Raw genomic sequence first — 15,216 nt, 5'->3', positions numbered from 1 at the left:
AGGTATGTGTCTCTGCCTCTGTTTTTTTTATACAGCACAAATGAGTTGTGGATGGCCACCTGTAACAAATAAATGGCCACCTTTTTGTACCAGGTTTTAGTTTTGCGTTTTACTAAATAGGGCTGTAAAACCTGGTCGCTTAAATCCACCCCCCCCATGTACTTGTTATATTCGGACACGCTCACTGGTTTGTGCTTGTCCGATGTTGCCCCTCTTTCCCTCACTGCCACTGTTCCTGCGGTATAAATCGTGCTTAGCACATACACATCTTTGCGATCCCTGAACTTGACCGCCAGCAATTCTTCAGATGCATAAGCACAGGAGTCCCCCTTTACCATGCGCTTCCCCACTAATTGCTGTGGAAAACCAATTCGGTTTTTGCGCATGGTACCACATGCCCCAGTCCTTGCAGCATGCAAATGCCTAAACAGGGGCACACTGGAATAAAAATTATCACAATACAGGTGGTACCCCTTGTGAAGCAGAGGCTGCATTATCTCCCACACAATCTTACTGCTGGTGGAAAGATCAGGGGGGCATCCAGGAACATTTATTGTGCGGTCCCGCCCTTCATAAATTCTGAAGGCGGTGGTATATCCTGACCCGCTTTCACACAATTTGTAGAGCTTAACGCCATATCTTGCCCTTTTGGAAGGTAGATATTGGCGAAAGCTAAGTCTGCCATGAAAGTTGAGGAGGGATTCGTCCACACTTACGTTCTGCTCAGGGGTGTAGAGTTGCAGAAATAAATTATTCAGGGAATTTATTAGCGGTCTTATTTTGAACAACCAATCCCGGTTTGCATCGGTACTTGGGGGGGCCTGTGCGTTGTCATTGAAGTGGAGGAACCTCATTATTGTCTCATAACGAGACCTGGGCATTACTGCAGAATATACTGGGGTGGCTTGGGCGGGTCTTGTTGACCAGTAAGACCTAATGGAGGGCTTTTTGACAATACCCATATTTAGGGTGAGCCCCAAAAAATTTTTGAATTCCTGCAAATTGGTGGGCGTCCAATCTCTGGCATGGGTGGATGAAGGTTTCTGCCTTATATATTGCGTAACATATAAATTTGTTTCGTGGACAATCTGATTTAGGATGTCGTCCGTTATAAATAAATGGAAGTAATCCATTTGGACAAAATTTGTATTGTCCACGGTTATGCCAGGAGTGGCCGTAAATCCGTGGATTCTAGGCCCAAAAGATGGGGCAGGTGCCCATACAAGAGCCTGGACTGGAGGGACCAGGCTGTCCCGTGCTACAGCGCTACTTGGCCCTGCGCTTTCATGTTCTGCAGTTTCGACTGCATCAGGGACAACGTCCCCTGAAGATGAACCTGAAGTGACGCTGTCATCGTCACTACCTAAAACAGGTTCCATCTCGGACGCCATCTCTGATGCGGTCTCCGACTCAGACCACAGCATGGCGTATGCCTCCTCGGCGCTAAACAACTTCCTCGCCATAACGTAACTAACACTAACACTAACTAAACAATTTTTTTTTTTTTTTTTTTTTTTATAAAACACACAAACTAACTGCTATATATATCTACACTACCGCTAACAAAAGAATAAACCGCTATTGCTATATATATTATATATATGTGGATATATATATAATTATATACTCCCTACCTGCCTATTCTAATAGAATAAAAGAAAGAAAGGTAGATAGATAGATAGATAGATGGATAGATAGATTGTATAGATAGATAGAAATCTATCTATACAGAGAATGTTTTAGAGTGTAACTGTATTTTTTGTGTAACTGTAACTGTAATCTTCTGGCAGCAATTCTCCCGAGTCTCTTCTTCTCCTCAAACTGAAACAATGTTTGAGGAGAAGAAAAGAGGCAGGAGATTTACTGCCAGAAAAGTCAAAATAAAACAAATGTGGTCGCTGTGATAGGTTTTCACAGCGACCACATGATCAGGGACCATCAGATTGGTCCCTGATACTCTGCCCAGTGCCCAGAGCTGTTGGTAACAGCGTGGGCACAGGGCTGTGTGCACGCGATCGCGCGTGCACAGTCTCTGAAGTGCGGCCATATATATACTATACGCCGGACTTTAGAGACCCTGACCGCTGGCCGTATATTTACGGCCAGCGGTCGGGAACCTGTTAATCAGCACCTCTTTTCTCTATCAGTGATTGATAGAGACAAGTGGCTGCCGATTTGTATAATATTTTTGACCGGGTTCGGTCAAAACAGGTTCGGCCGAACCCGGTGAAGTTCGGATTCGCTGCGAACCGAACTTTTCCTGATGTTCGGATCGAAACCGGGTTCGGTTGTCCCGGTTCGCTCATCTCTAGGTGCAAATATACTGAAAACTTTTTTTCGCTGTAATGAATCAGTGGCATGACTGTTTCCAGAGGTTTCATTCACACATGCAGTATTGTTTAACACCAAATTTTATTTAAAAATATATTCAGATTCAGGGGGAGACACTGACAGCAAAGGGCCCATGTGCAAGAATTTTCTATGGGGCCGATCCCTTCAATGCCAACAAAACCACACAAAGGAATAATATATTATTTTTATATAAAAATGTTTAATTCAAAATAAATTATATATTTTTATACACATGCCACTCAAATGGCACCCACAGAGTGCACACATACCTCACACATGCCAATGCCATCCTGGAAACATGCTGCACATGAACCACTCTCATTCTGGACGCGTGGCGCATGCGCCACTTGCACACTGGACAAATGTTGCACACACGCCATGCACAAGCTTGACACATGACGTATATGTGCCACTCACATATAGGACACATTCCCTACTCATGATACTCACGTGCTGTACACATGCCACACATGCACCACTCTCACAGAAGACTTATTCCACACACATCACTCATACACTGGACACATGCCAAACACATGCCACTGACACTCAGGACACATGCCCCACACAATACTCACACATAGGACACATGCCACACAAGCCCCACTCACTTGCTGTCACACGGCACACCAATCTTTCACCTTACTAGATTTCTTTTGCCCTTTATATTGAGTCACTGCAGTAAGGGGAGACTTCTCCTGTGGAGAGAAAGTCGTACCCTGTTGTATTCATCTGTGAGGGTCTAATAGCCCTGTTACCCCCTAGCCTACTGGTATAATGAATATAATGGTTGAATAACAGAACTGCTAGTAGAACTATTAACCATAAATTACATGTTAACTTTATTCTGCGGGTTGATACAATTTTGGCGTTACCAACTTTAAACCTTTTTTTTAATGTTTTACAGCTTTTCCACAATAGAATAATTTTTTATAAAATCATTTTTTTATTTTTTTTTCCTATGTTCTAAGTGCCAAAACTTTTAGAATTTTATGTCAACGAAGCTGTGTGAGGGCTTGTTTTTGTGGGACAGGTTGAAGTTTTTATTTTTGTCATTTTGGGCCACATGACACTCTTTGATAACTTTCAATTTCATTTTTTGGGAGGCGAGGTGACCAAAAAACAGCAATTCTGGTGTGTTTTGTATATTTTTTCTTTTACAGCGTTCACAGTGTGACATTAATAACATGATTGCTTTATAGTTCAGCTTGTTACACAGCGGTACTAATTATGTATAGTTTTTTTTTTGTTTTTTTTTACTTTTTCCAAAATAATTATTTTAGGAGAAAGGCGACTTTTGGTTTTGAACTTGAAATTAATATTTTTTTATTTTTATAAACCCTTTGTTTTGTTTTCTTTTATTTTTAGTCCCACTAAAAATAAATTATTTTTAGAGATCCAATTTTCTGATCGCTGCTTTAATAAACTGCAATATTTATGTATTAATCAATATAACATAGAGAAACAATTAAGAGCCTTTGACGCCAATGTATGAATATAAAAAGTTTTTCATTTATTAAACAAACACCATATAAGTTAAAATCAACAGAAAGGTATGACTCTAGTATAGCAGGTGGAGACCGCACACACAAATTGTTGCTGAATATAGTCTATGGGCAAACATGTGAATATATTAGACCAACCTCCATCAGGAGTATATTACCAAAGACAGTGCATTAGGCCTCATGCACACGACCGTAAAAACTCCCGTTATTACGGGTCGTAATTACGACCCGTAATAACGGGCTCATAGACGTCTATTGGCGACGGGTGCCTTCCCGTTTTCTCACGGGAAGGTGCCCGTGCCGTTGAAAAAGATGGAACATGTCCTATTTCAGGCCGTAATAACGGCACGGACAGTCCATAGAAGTCTATGGAGCTCTCGTAATGACGGGTGGCTACATGTGTGCACCCGTCTGTTAGGGATCTGCCAGGTACTTCATCTAGCTATACTCCTGGGATTAATCAATCCACACCTGAGGCCAGACCTACTCGACTGACACCATCTCCCACCAACCAGGGTGGCAGGCTCAGGAGTGGGAGAGCCTATCGCGGCCTGGTCTCTCGGAGTTAGCTCCGCCCCCTGCCCTTTATTACCTGCCATGTGCTCTCCCTCAGTGCTTGTAATTCTTTTGGATTCCTGGCCTCTGCTGCTTGCTCCAGCCTGCTTCTGCCGTGCTTCTGCCTTGCTGCAGTTCTGCTTGACCTGCTTGCTTGCCCTGGCTTGCTTCTGTCTCTGTGCCTGCTCGGGTGTACTCACTTCGTCCTGGTCCTGACTGTTCGTTCGCCGCCCCGTTTCCTCGTGGCGTTCCGTGGCTACTGCCCCTTCCCTTGCGTGTTCCCTGTTTGTCTTCCTGTGCACTTAGCCAGCGTAGGGACCGCCGCCCAGTTGTACCTCGTCGCCTAGGGCGGGTCGTTGCAAGTAGGCAGGGACAGGGCGGTGGGTAGATTAGGGCTCACTTTCCCTTCACCTCCTTCCTGCCATTACATAATTACAAGCCCTTACCTAGTCTACCATTTCTCCTACGCTGACGCTATCATGGACCCCCTTGAGACCCTGACCCAGCAGATGCAGGGCCTCTCCTTACAGGTCCAGGCCCTGGCCCAAAGGGTCAATCAGGGTGACGCTGCTTTAGTAGTACCCCTCACCTCACCTCTAGAACCCGACCTCAAGTTACCTGACCGGTTTTCAGGGGACCGTAAGACGTTTCTCTCCTTCCGGGAGAGTTGCAGACTGTATTTCCGCCTAAAGCCCCACTCCTCAGGTTCCGAGAACCAGCGGGTGGGTATCATCATATCCCGACTCCAGGAAGGGCCCCAAGAGTGGGCCTTCTCCTTGGCTCCTGACGCCCCTGAACTTTCCTCTGTTGATCGTTTTTTCTCTGCCCTCGGACTCATTTACGACGAGACTGACAGGACTGCTTTAGCCGAGAGTCAGCTGGTGACCTTACGTCAGGGTAGGAGACCGGTTGAGGAATACTGTTCTGATTTTAGGAAGTGGTGCGTAGCTTCTCAGTGGAACGATCCGGCCCTAAGGTGCCAGTTTAGGTTAGGATTATCTGACGCCCTGAAGGATCTGCTGGTTAGCTACCCCTCGCCTGACTCCCTTGACCAGGTTATGGCCCTAGCAGTACGACTTGACTGACGTCTCAGGGAACGTCAGCTTGAACGCTTCAGTGTGCTCCCCTCTGACTTTTCTGTGATTCCCCCCGAGGTCCCGTCTCCTCGCCCCTCCACGGAGGACTCGGAGGTACCTATGGAACTCGGGGCCTCCATGTCCCCTCGACAACGTAGAGAGTTTCGCAGAATGAATGGTCTCTGCTTCTACTGTGGGGACGACAAGCATCTACTGAACACCTGCCCCAGGCGCAAGAATAAGAAGCCGGAAAACTTCCGCGCCTAGGTGATCATCGGGGAGGTCACTTGGGCGCACAGGTATTTCCCGTTAATGTGAAACGCAATAAAATTTTGCTTCCCTTTCAGGTCTCGTTTGCTGGCCGGTCTGCCACGGGCAGTGCTTTCGTGGATTCTGGCTCATCTGCTAATATCATGTCTGTGGATTTTGCTATGTCTCTAAAGATGTCTTGTATTGATTTACCTTATCCTATCCCTGTAGTAGGAATCGACTCCACTCCTCTTGCTAATGGTTATTTTACTCAGCATACTCCTGTTTTTGAACTCCTGGTTGGCTCCATGCATTTGGAGCAGTGCTCTGTACTGGTGATGCAGGGATTATCGTCTGATCTGGTATTAGGTCTTCCCTGGTTGCAGTTGCATAATCCCACATTTGATTGGAATACTGGGGATCTCACCAAATGGGGTAATGAATGTCTTATGTCATGTCTTTCTGTTAACACTATTTCTCCCCGGGAGGAGGTAAACACGCTTCCTGAGTTTGTTCAGGACTTCGCCGATGTGTTTTCTAAGGAGGCCTCCGAGGTGTTGCCCCCCCATAGAGATTACGATTGCGCTATCGATTTGGTGCCTGGTGCCAAGCTTCCTAAGGGTAGGATATTTAATCTTTCATGTCCTGAACGTGAAGCGATGAGGGTGTATATCCAAGAATGCCTGGCCAAGGGTTTCATTCGCCCCTCGACTTCTCCTGTAGGTGCTGGCTTCTTCTTCGTGGGGAAGAAGGATGGTGGTCTTAGGCCGTGCATTGATTATCGTAACCTGAATAAGGTCACCGTAAGGAACCAGTACCCACTTCCTTTGATTCCGGATCTTTTTAATCAGGTTCAGGGAGCCCAATGGTTTTCTAAGTTCGATCTACGGGGGGCATATAACCTTATCCGCATCAAAGAGGGGGATGAGTGGAAAACTGCGTTCAACACACCCGAGGGTCATTTCGAATACCTGGTCATGCCCTTTGGGTTGTGTAATGCCCCTGCTGTCTTCCAGAATTTTATTAATGAAATCCTGAGAGAGTACCTGGGTAATCTTCTTGTTGTGTACCTTGATGACATACTGGTGTTTTCCAAGGACTGGTCCTCCCACGTGGAGCATGTCAGGAAGGTGCTCCAGGTCCTTCGGGAGAATAATCTGTTTGCTAAGACTGAAAAATGTGTCTTTGGGGTACAGGAGATACCATTTTTAGGGCAAATCCTCACTCCTCATGAATTCCGCATGGACCCTGCCAAGGTTCAAGCTGTGGCGGAATGGGTCCAACCTGCCTCCCTTAAGGCGTTACAGTGTTTTTTAGGGTTCGCCAACTATTACAGGAGATTTATTGCCAACTTCTCGGTCGTCGCTAAGCCTCTTACGGACCTTACCCGCAAGGGTGCCGATGTCCTCCATTGGCCCCCTGAGGCCGTCCAGGCCTTTGAGACTCTCAAGAAGTGCTTTATCTCGGCCCCCGTGCTGATTCAGCCCAACCAAGAGGAGCCATTTATTGTGGAGGTTGACGCTTCCGAGGTGGGAGTAGGGGCCGTCTTGTCCCAGGGTACCAGCTCCCTCACCCATCTCCGCCCCTGTGCTTACTTCTCTAGGAAGTTTTCGCCCACGGAGAGTAACTATGATATTGGTAACCGCGAACTTCTAGCCATTAAATGGGCTTTTGAGGAGTGGCGGCACTTCCTGGAGGGGGCCAGACACCAGGTAACGGTCCTTACGGATCACAAGAATCTGGTTTTCCTAGAATCGGCCCGGAGGCTTAATCCTAGACAAGCTCGGTGGGCACTATTCTTTACCAGATTTAATTTCTTGGTTACCTATAGGGCTGGGTCCAAGAATATTAAGGCTGACGCTCTGTCACGTAGTTTCATGGCCAATCCTCCTTCCGAGAAGGATCCCGCTTGTATTTTACCCCCTGGTATAATCGTCTCTGCCACGGATTCTGATTTAGCTTCTGATATCGCGGCTGATCAGGGTGCAGCTCCCGGGAACGCCCCTGGGGACAAACTGTTTGTTCCCCTGCAATACCGGCTGAGGGTACTCAGGGAAAACCATGACTCCGCTCTATCTGGTCATCCTGGCATCTTGGGCACCAAACACCTCATTACCAGAAACTATTGGTGGCCTGGGTTGCCTAAAGATGTTAGGGCTTACGTCGCCGCTTGTGAGGTTTGCGCTAGGTCCAAAACCCCTAGGTCCCGACCTGCGGGCCTACTACGTTCCTTGCCCATTCCCCAGAGACCTTGGACCCATATCTCCATGGATTTTATCACCGATTTGCCTCCATCTCAGGGCAAGTCGGTGGTGTGGGTGGTAGTCGACCGCTTCAGCAAGATGTGCCACTTTGTGCCCCTTAAGAAGCTACCTAACGCCAAGACGTTAGCTTCTTTGTTTGTGAAACACATCCTGCGTCTCCATGGGGCCCCAGTCAATATCGTTTCTGACAGAGGGGTACAATTTGTTTCCTTATTTTGGAGAGCTTTTTGTAAAAAGTTGGAGATTGATCTGTCCTTCTCCTCCGCCTTCCATCCCGAAACTAATGGCCAAACGGAAAGGACCAACCAATCCCTGGAACAATATTTAAGGTGTTTCATCTCTGACTGTCAATTCGATTGGGTCTCATTCCTTCCCCTTGCTGAATTTTCCCTGAATAACCGGGTCAGTAACTCGTCAGGTGTCTCCCCGTTTTTCTGTAATTTCGGGTTTAACCCAAGGTTCTCCTCCGTCTCCCCTGGTTGTTCCAATAATCCTGAGGTAGAGGAGGTTCATCGGGAACTGTGCACTGTCTGGGCCCAGGTTCAGAAGAACCTAGAGGCGTCCCAGAGCGCACAAAAGATTCAGGCGGATAGTAGACGTTCTGCTAACCCCCGGTTTGTCGTCGGGGATTTGGTCTGGTTGTCGTCCAGGAACTTGCGCCTTAAGGTCCCGTCCAGGAAGTTTGCTCCCCGATTTATTGGACCTTATAAGATCATTGAAGTCCTCAACCCTGTATCCTTCCGTCTGGAGCTCCCCTCATCCTTTCGCATACATGACGTCTTCCATGCCTCCCTCCTTAAACGCTGCTCCCCGTCCTGGTCCCCCTCGAGGATACCTCCTGTTCCCGTTCTCACCCCTGAGGGGGTGGAATTCGAGGTGGCCAAGATTATGGACAGTAGGATGGTCCAGGGCTCCCTCCAGTACCTGGTCCATTGGAGAGGATACGGGCCGGAGGAGAGGACTTGGGTACCTGCCCGTGATGTTCATGCTGGGGTATTGATCAGGAGGTTCCACCTCCTCTTCCCCACTAAACCGGGTCCCCTTAGTAAGGGTCCGGTGGCCCCTCATAAAAGGGGGAGTACTGTTAGGGATCTGCCAGGTACTTCATCTAGCTATACTCCTGGGATTAATCAATCCACACCTGAGGCCAGACCTGCTCGACTGACACCATCTCCCACCAACCAGGGTGGCAGGCTCAGGAGTGGGAGAGCCTATCGCGGCCTGGTCTCTCGGAGTTAGCTCCGCCCCCTGCCCTTTATTACCTGCCCTGTGCTCTCCCTCAGTGCTTGTAATTCTTTTGGATTCCTGGCCTCTGCTGCTTGCTCCAGCCTGCTTCTGCCGTGCTTCTGCCTTGCTGCAGTTCTGCTTGACCTGCTTGCTTGCCCTGGCTTGCTTCTGTCTCTGTGCCTGCTCGGGTGTACTCACTTCGTCCTGGTCCTGACTGTTCGTTCGCCGCCCCGTTTCCTCGTGGCGTTCCGTGGCTACTGCCCCTTCCCTTGCGTGTTCCCTGTTTGTCTTCCTGTGCACTTAGCCAGCGTAGGGACCGCCGCCCAGTTGTACCTCGTCGCCTAGGGCGGGTCGTTGCAAGTAGGCAGGGACAGGGCGGTGGGTAGATTAGGGCTCACTTTCCCTTCACCTCCTTCCTGCCATTACACCGTCATTACGGCAGCGTTGCTAAGCGACGTCAGTAAATAGTCACTGTCCAGGGAGCTGAAAGAGTTAACTGATCGGCAGTAACTCTTTCAGCACCCTGGACAGTGATTACCGATCAGTATAAACCTGTAAAAAATAAAAATAAAACACGTTCATACTTACCGAGAACTTCCTGCTTCCTCCAGTCCGGTCTCCCGCCCGTTGCCTTGGTGACGCGTCCCTCTCGACATCCCGCCCGACGTCCTGGATGACGTTTCAGGCCATGTGACCGCTGCAGCCAATCACAGGTCAATCACAGGCTGCAGCGGTCACATGGACTGCCGCGTCATCCAGGGATGTCGGGCTGGATGTGAAGAGAGGGACGCGTCACCAAGACAACGGCCGGGTAAGTATGAATTTCTTTAACTTTTATTACAGAAAGGGCTGTCCCTTCTCTCTATCCTGCACTGATAGAGAGAAGGGGCTGCCGATTAGTGCAGTGCTATTTTGCCGCCAAAAACGTGCCCGTAAATACGGGTGGAATACGGGTGACACCGGACCCATATTTACGGTCACGGGTTCATAAATACTGGTGCAAAACGGGTCGAATACGTGTGACACCGGACCCGTATTTACGCCAGTATTTACGGGTGGGAAAAAATACGGTCGTGTGCATGAGGCCTTAGACAGAGTTAACCAGTCAAAATCATGAACTTACCCATAATAGCAACAAAGAGTGGAAAGAGTGTCTGCTCCGCCGTATAAGCCCCGATGCGCGTTTCGCCACGTATGCTTCCTCAAGGGGATATATAATAATGTGTGTCCCGTCGCTACCCTTTTATTGTGTCTAAACCATCTGATTATTACAGTGTATTCACTGTATTTATTTATACTTCTTATGTGTACATATATCATAAGATCTTATCACCCTGGGATATGTGGTGGCTTATACATATAATGTTGGGGTATTATGTATTTATTCATTACAAATTTGTATTTAATGATTTATTTAATTATTATTACACTTTTGATATATGATGGGTTTGATATATCCCTATATTTATATCATTAATGTATTCTATATATGAATTCCATTATATCTCATTAATATTTATAATTTTAGTATTATTATAACTTCATATCTTATATATAATTTTTGTATGTATGTTGATCCCCTTTTGGGTTTATCTTTGGGTGTCTTACTTATTTTCTTGGTATATTTATGTTTGGTGTCAGTATTTGCTCCTTATAACACGGGATGTCTGTAAAATATGTATTTGGGTCATTATGTACCCCTTAATAATATTAATTTTTCTTATCGGTCACTTTTGTTTTTATTCACTCATTCACTTATGCTTAGGTCATACACACCGTCATATAATCAGATTAACCTGTCCCACACTCGGTTATTCGGTACACGGTATTTTCCCTCTTCCTTTAGTTTTTGATATATGCACTGAATCTAGGACACAGTAATTATCCTCTTTTTCTTTCCTTGTCTTTTTATTTATTTTATATATATTTATAACTACTCGGTACATTCATGTGCTATATGCATCTCTTTTGGGGAGAGACATTTTTTAGCGGTTTTATTAATACACACATCGTTAATACAATTCATAGTATGAGGTTAGGAAGATCGTCCAATAGAGATACATTGATGCGGGTTCCAATAAAACAACCTTGATTTTGCGGTGTTGTGCGCATGTCCGCTGCGATGGCTGCTCGCAATGCACTCCCCCTCCGCCTCCTTGGGCGCACTGCGCATGTCCGTAACTGCCGTTACGCGTCGGGATTCCGGACGTGTGCTGCAGTGCCTGGACCCAGATGTGGGGCTTGCCTCGCTTCCGGCCGTCTCAGCGGTGATGCGCCGCTGTGCATTGCCATAATCAGATGGTTTAAAAACTATAAAAGGGTAGCGACGGGACACACATTATTATATATCCCCTTGAGGAAGCATAGGTGGCGAAACGCGCGTCGGGGCTTATACGGCGGAGCAGACACTCTTTCCACTCTTTGTTGCTATTATGGGTAAGTTCATGATTTTGACTGGTTAACTCTGTCTAATACACTGTCTTTGGTAATATACTCCTGATGGAGGTTGGTCTAATATATTCACATGTTTGCCCATAGACTATATTCAGCAACAATTTGTGTGTGCGGTCTCCACCTGCTATACTAGAGTCATACCTTTCTCTTGATTTTAACTTATATGGTGTTTGTTTAAAAAATTAAAAACTTTTTATATTCATACATTGGCGTCAAAGGCTCTTAATTGTTTCTCTATGTTATATTGATTAGTACATGGAGCTGCCTAGATGATATGGGGAGACAGTGGTGGTTTAAACAGTCTCCAGCCTCTATTATAATTCTGTTTGGAGTCTATATATTGATTTTAATATTTATGTATTGCAGTGTGTTATACCTATCAGTCTTTCACTCTGGCAGGGCCTTATAGACTTCCTTAGATGGCAGACCAGGCGCAAGTTTTTAGGCCTGCCTTAGCAACAATCGGCTAACCGAGGTCACATTGCAGGGGTGTCTATAAGGTTTTAACCACTTAGATGTCGCGGTCGCTATTGACTGCAGCATCTAAGAGATTAATCGGCCAGGATCGGATCTATCTCTGATCCTGGCTGTTAAAGCAGAGTGTCAGCTGTAGTATATAGTAGTAACGTACAGCGGTTTGCAGTAATTCTTTGCCAACAGCGCTGTATATATACAAAGAATGACGATAAGGAGTTAAGTAGAGCAGTCTAAGGCGAAACTAGAATTCATAGGGCCCCATAGCAATGTAATGGACCCCTACCAGTGTTGCCAACATCTGTAAATTTCTGGAAAATCTGTAAGAGTACGGAGCTTTTTTCCAGTGTCGCTAAAGAACAAATTGATGTGTTTATGATTTTTTTTGAAGCTGGAGAAGATAATACAGATTATTGGGATTAAAATGATAATCCTTTTAGAGGTCACGGTACATAATGAAAATTTATTAATATCACTGTTTTAAACTGTAGACATACTGTATGTTACCAATAATATTCATGATTCATTATGGTTTTCCAATTTTTCTGTAAAAAATGTTGGCTGCCTTTGATTTTTGGATAAATTGCCCTGAAAAAGAAAAAAATCAGGTTGGCAGTCCTGGCACTTACCACCTAGTTGATTGTGAACTGAAGTGTAGTAATGCAAACAAAGGAATAAGATATTTTTACTTAAGCAACAGCCAAGTTGTGCATAGTAGTAGCAGAAACCTACCAACTTGCTTTTCTCAAATATAAAAAAATTATGTTTTTGCTCGTGTGGGCCCCCTTGGCCCGCAGGCTCCATAGCTAATGCTCCGGCTGCTACAGCTATAGTTATGCCCATAAGAGCAGTACAAGCGAACAGGAGAGGAATGTAGCTCTGTGTAATTATTTGTGACAGCCAAGTGACAACTCTTACGAACCCTGTAATGTTTTCTCAATATATACCTGTTATGTGCCCTTTTTTATGTTCAAGAATTATACATTATAACTGTGATTTTCATATAGAAGTATCTTGTGCTAAATGTGGAAAAGTCAAGTACAATAAGGAAAAAAAATTGGACCATGAGCTATATTATTTCGTTGGGATTTGTAGCAATAAATGTACACACCATATGCATGAACATTGCGGCTTACCCATTATAAGGCAAATGTCACAACCATGGGAAATGTTGACCCACTGAGCCACTGTTATAACGGAGTAGCAGCTGGCCAAGCAAATATATCAGTTGCTTGGTCAAGGGTACCTGGATGGCAGTTTGGTGCCAAATTGCTGGAAGCTGGCTCGTGCGGGATTATCGAAAGCTGGCTTGTGCCAGGCTATCGGATTTGTCACGGGCACAGGACACAGATACTAAAGTCGTCACGGACCAAGGCGGACCAAGGACTTGACACGGACACCGGACATGGATACTGAAGTCGTTAAGGACACTGGACCTGACACGGACACCGGACACGTATACTGAAGTTGTCACAAACACTGGAAACAGGAACAGACTATGGAGCCTTTGCAGATGAACACAAGGTTAGCAACAATATCGCTCAGGTACTGAGGAAGTGGATAGAGCTCCTTAAAAAGTCCAGAGTGTGCTGGGATAGGCTGGGAGCAATATTCCTGGTGCGTGTGCTTGCCCTTTAATGGGGAGAGGCCGGGGCAGGAGAAGAGAGTGGAGCGTGCTGGCATCCCGGAGCAGGGAGACGCTGGTGCAGAGGAAAGGAAGGCTGGCGGTCACTGTGGTGAGATAGATCCGTGGCCGCTGGCACTACGGCAAAGTTTGGGATATTGCATTTTACATACTCTAACATTGTACAATCACCTCTCTTTAGTGCTTTGTTCTATCCATATCTGCAGCACCTTTTTCTAAATGTACAATTGTCATGCGTTACCTATACAGAGAGCTGTGTGTTTCTAATGTCCATTGATTCACTAGAGTAATGAAATAGGACTTGACATGTCATATGTGAGGGACAAAGATCGATGTCTTCACCCTGGTGTTGACATGATAGAACGACAGGTTAATTGTTTGCTTAGAATCATCTCAATAATCTCCACAGTTGGTAAACTGTTAATCCTTCCCCTTATGTTCTTTATTTTTCTACCAGTGACATAATACAGAAAAGTGTTCCTCTTCTGTGTTTTATTAAAAAGGTCTTCAACAAATCCATTGTAAAATCAATGCAAAAGGCTTTTTCATGGTCCACTGGAGAAATTTCTTCAGGCTTACATTTGCCTTCTATGTATGTTTTGTACAGCAGACAGAACTATATTTACTCAGGATTATAGCTAAAGGCTCATCATGAAATAATGTCTTTAGAAATCAGTACCCAGTAGACATCTATGTTCTACTTTATACATTTGTACTAAGGTGAAGGTGTTAAAAATAGGATCTGAGCCAATTTAAAGTTTCAAAATGCTAAATAAAACAATAGCATATATTTCTAGTGGGCACAGTTTTTTTTTTCTATGCTGTACACATATGATGCAATCTACTAGTTGGGTGGATTATTTCTTTTTGTTTTACAATGTAACATATTCATTAGTAAACAAAATTACATATAGGGCCTCATGCACACATTTTGTACAACTAATAGTTCACTAATAGTGGTGCATGAGGCCTCACTGAACATCCATACGTCTCCGATTTCATATGAAGGCTTAGGGTATGTTCACACGAGGGCGTCCGTAACGGCTGAAATTACGGGGATGTTTCAGCCTGAAAACATCCCCGTAATTTCAGCCGTAACGGCATGTGCAGGCGCTTGAACGCCGCGTCCATTACGGACGTAATTGGCGCTGCTATTCATTGGAGTCAATGAATAACGGCTCCAATTACGGCCAAAGAAGTGACAGGTCACTTCTTTGACGTGGGCGTCTATTTACGCTGTCATTTGACAGCGGCGCGTAAATTACGCCTCGTGTGAACAGACAAACGTCTGCCCATTGCTTTCAATGGGCATATGTTTGTCAGCGCTATTGAGGCGCTATTTTCGGACGTAATTCGGGTGCAAAAACGCCCGAATTACGTCCGTAATTAGTGCGTGTGAACATACCCTTACAGGG

This window comes from Rhinoderma darwinii, chromosome 8 (assembly GCF_050947455.1).
Source record: "Rhinoderma darwinii isolate aRhiDar2 chromosome 8, aRhiDar2.hap1, whole genome shotgun sequence".
NCBI lineage: Eukaryota > Metazoa > Chordata > Amphibia > Anura > Rhinodermatidae > Rhinoderma > Rhinoderma darwinii.
Note: the sequence above shows the minus strand (reverse complement) of the source record.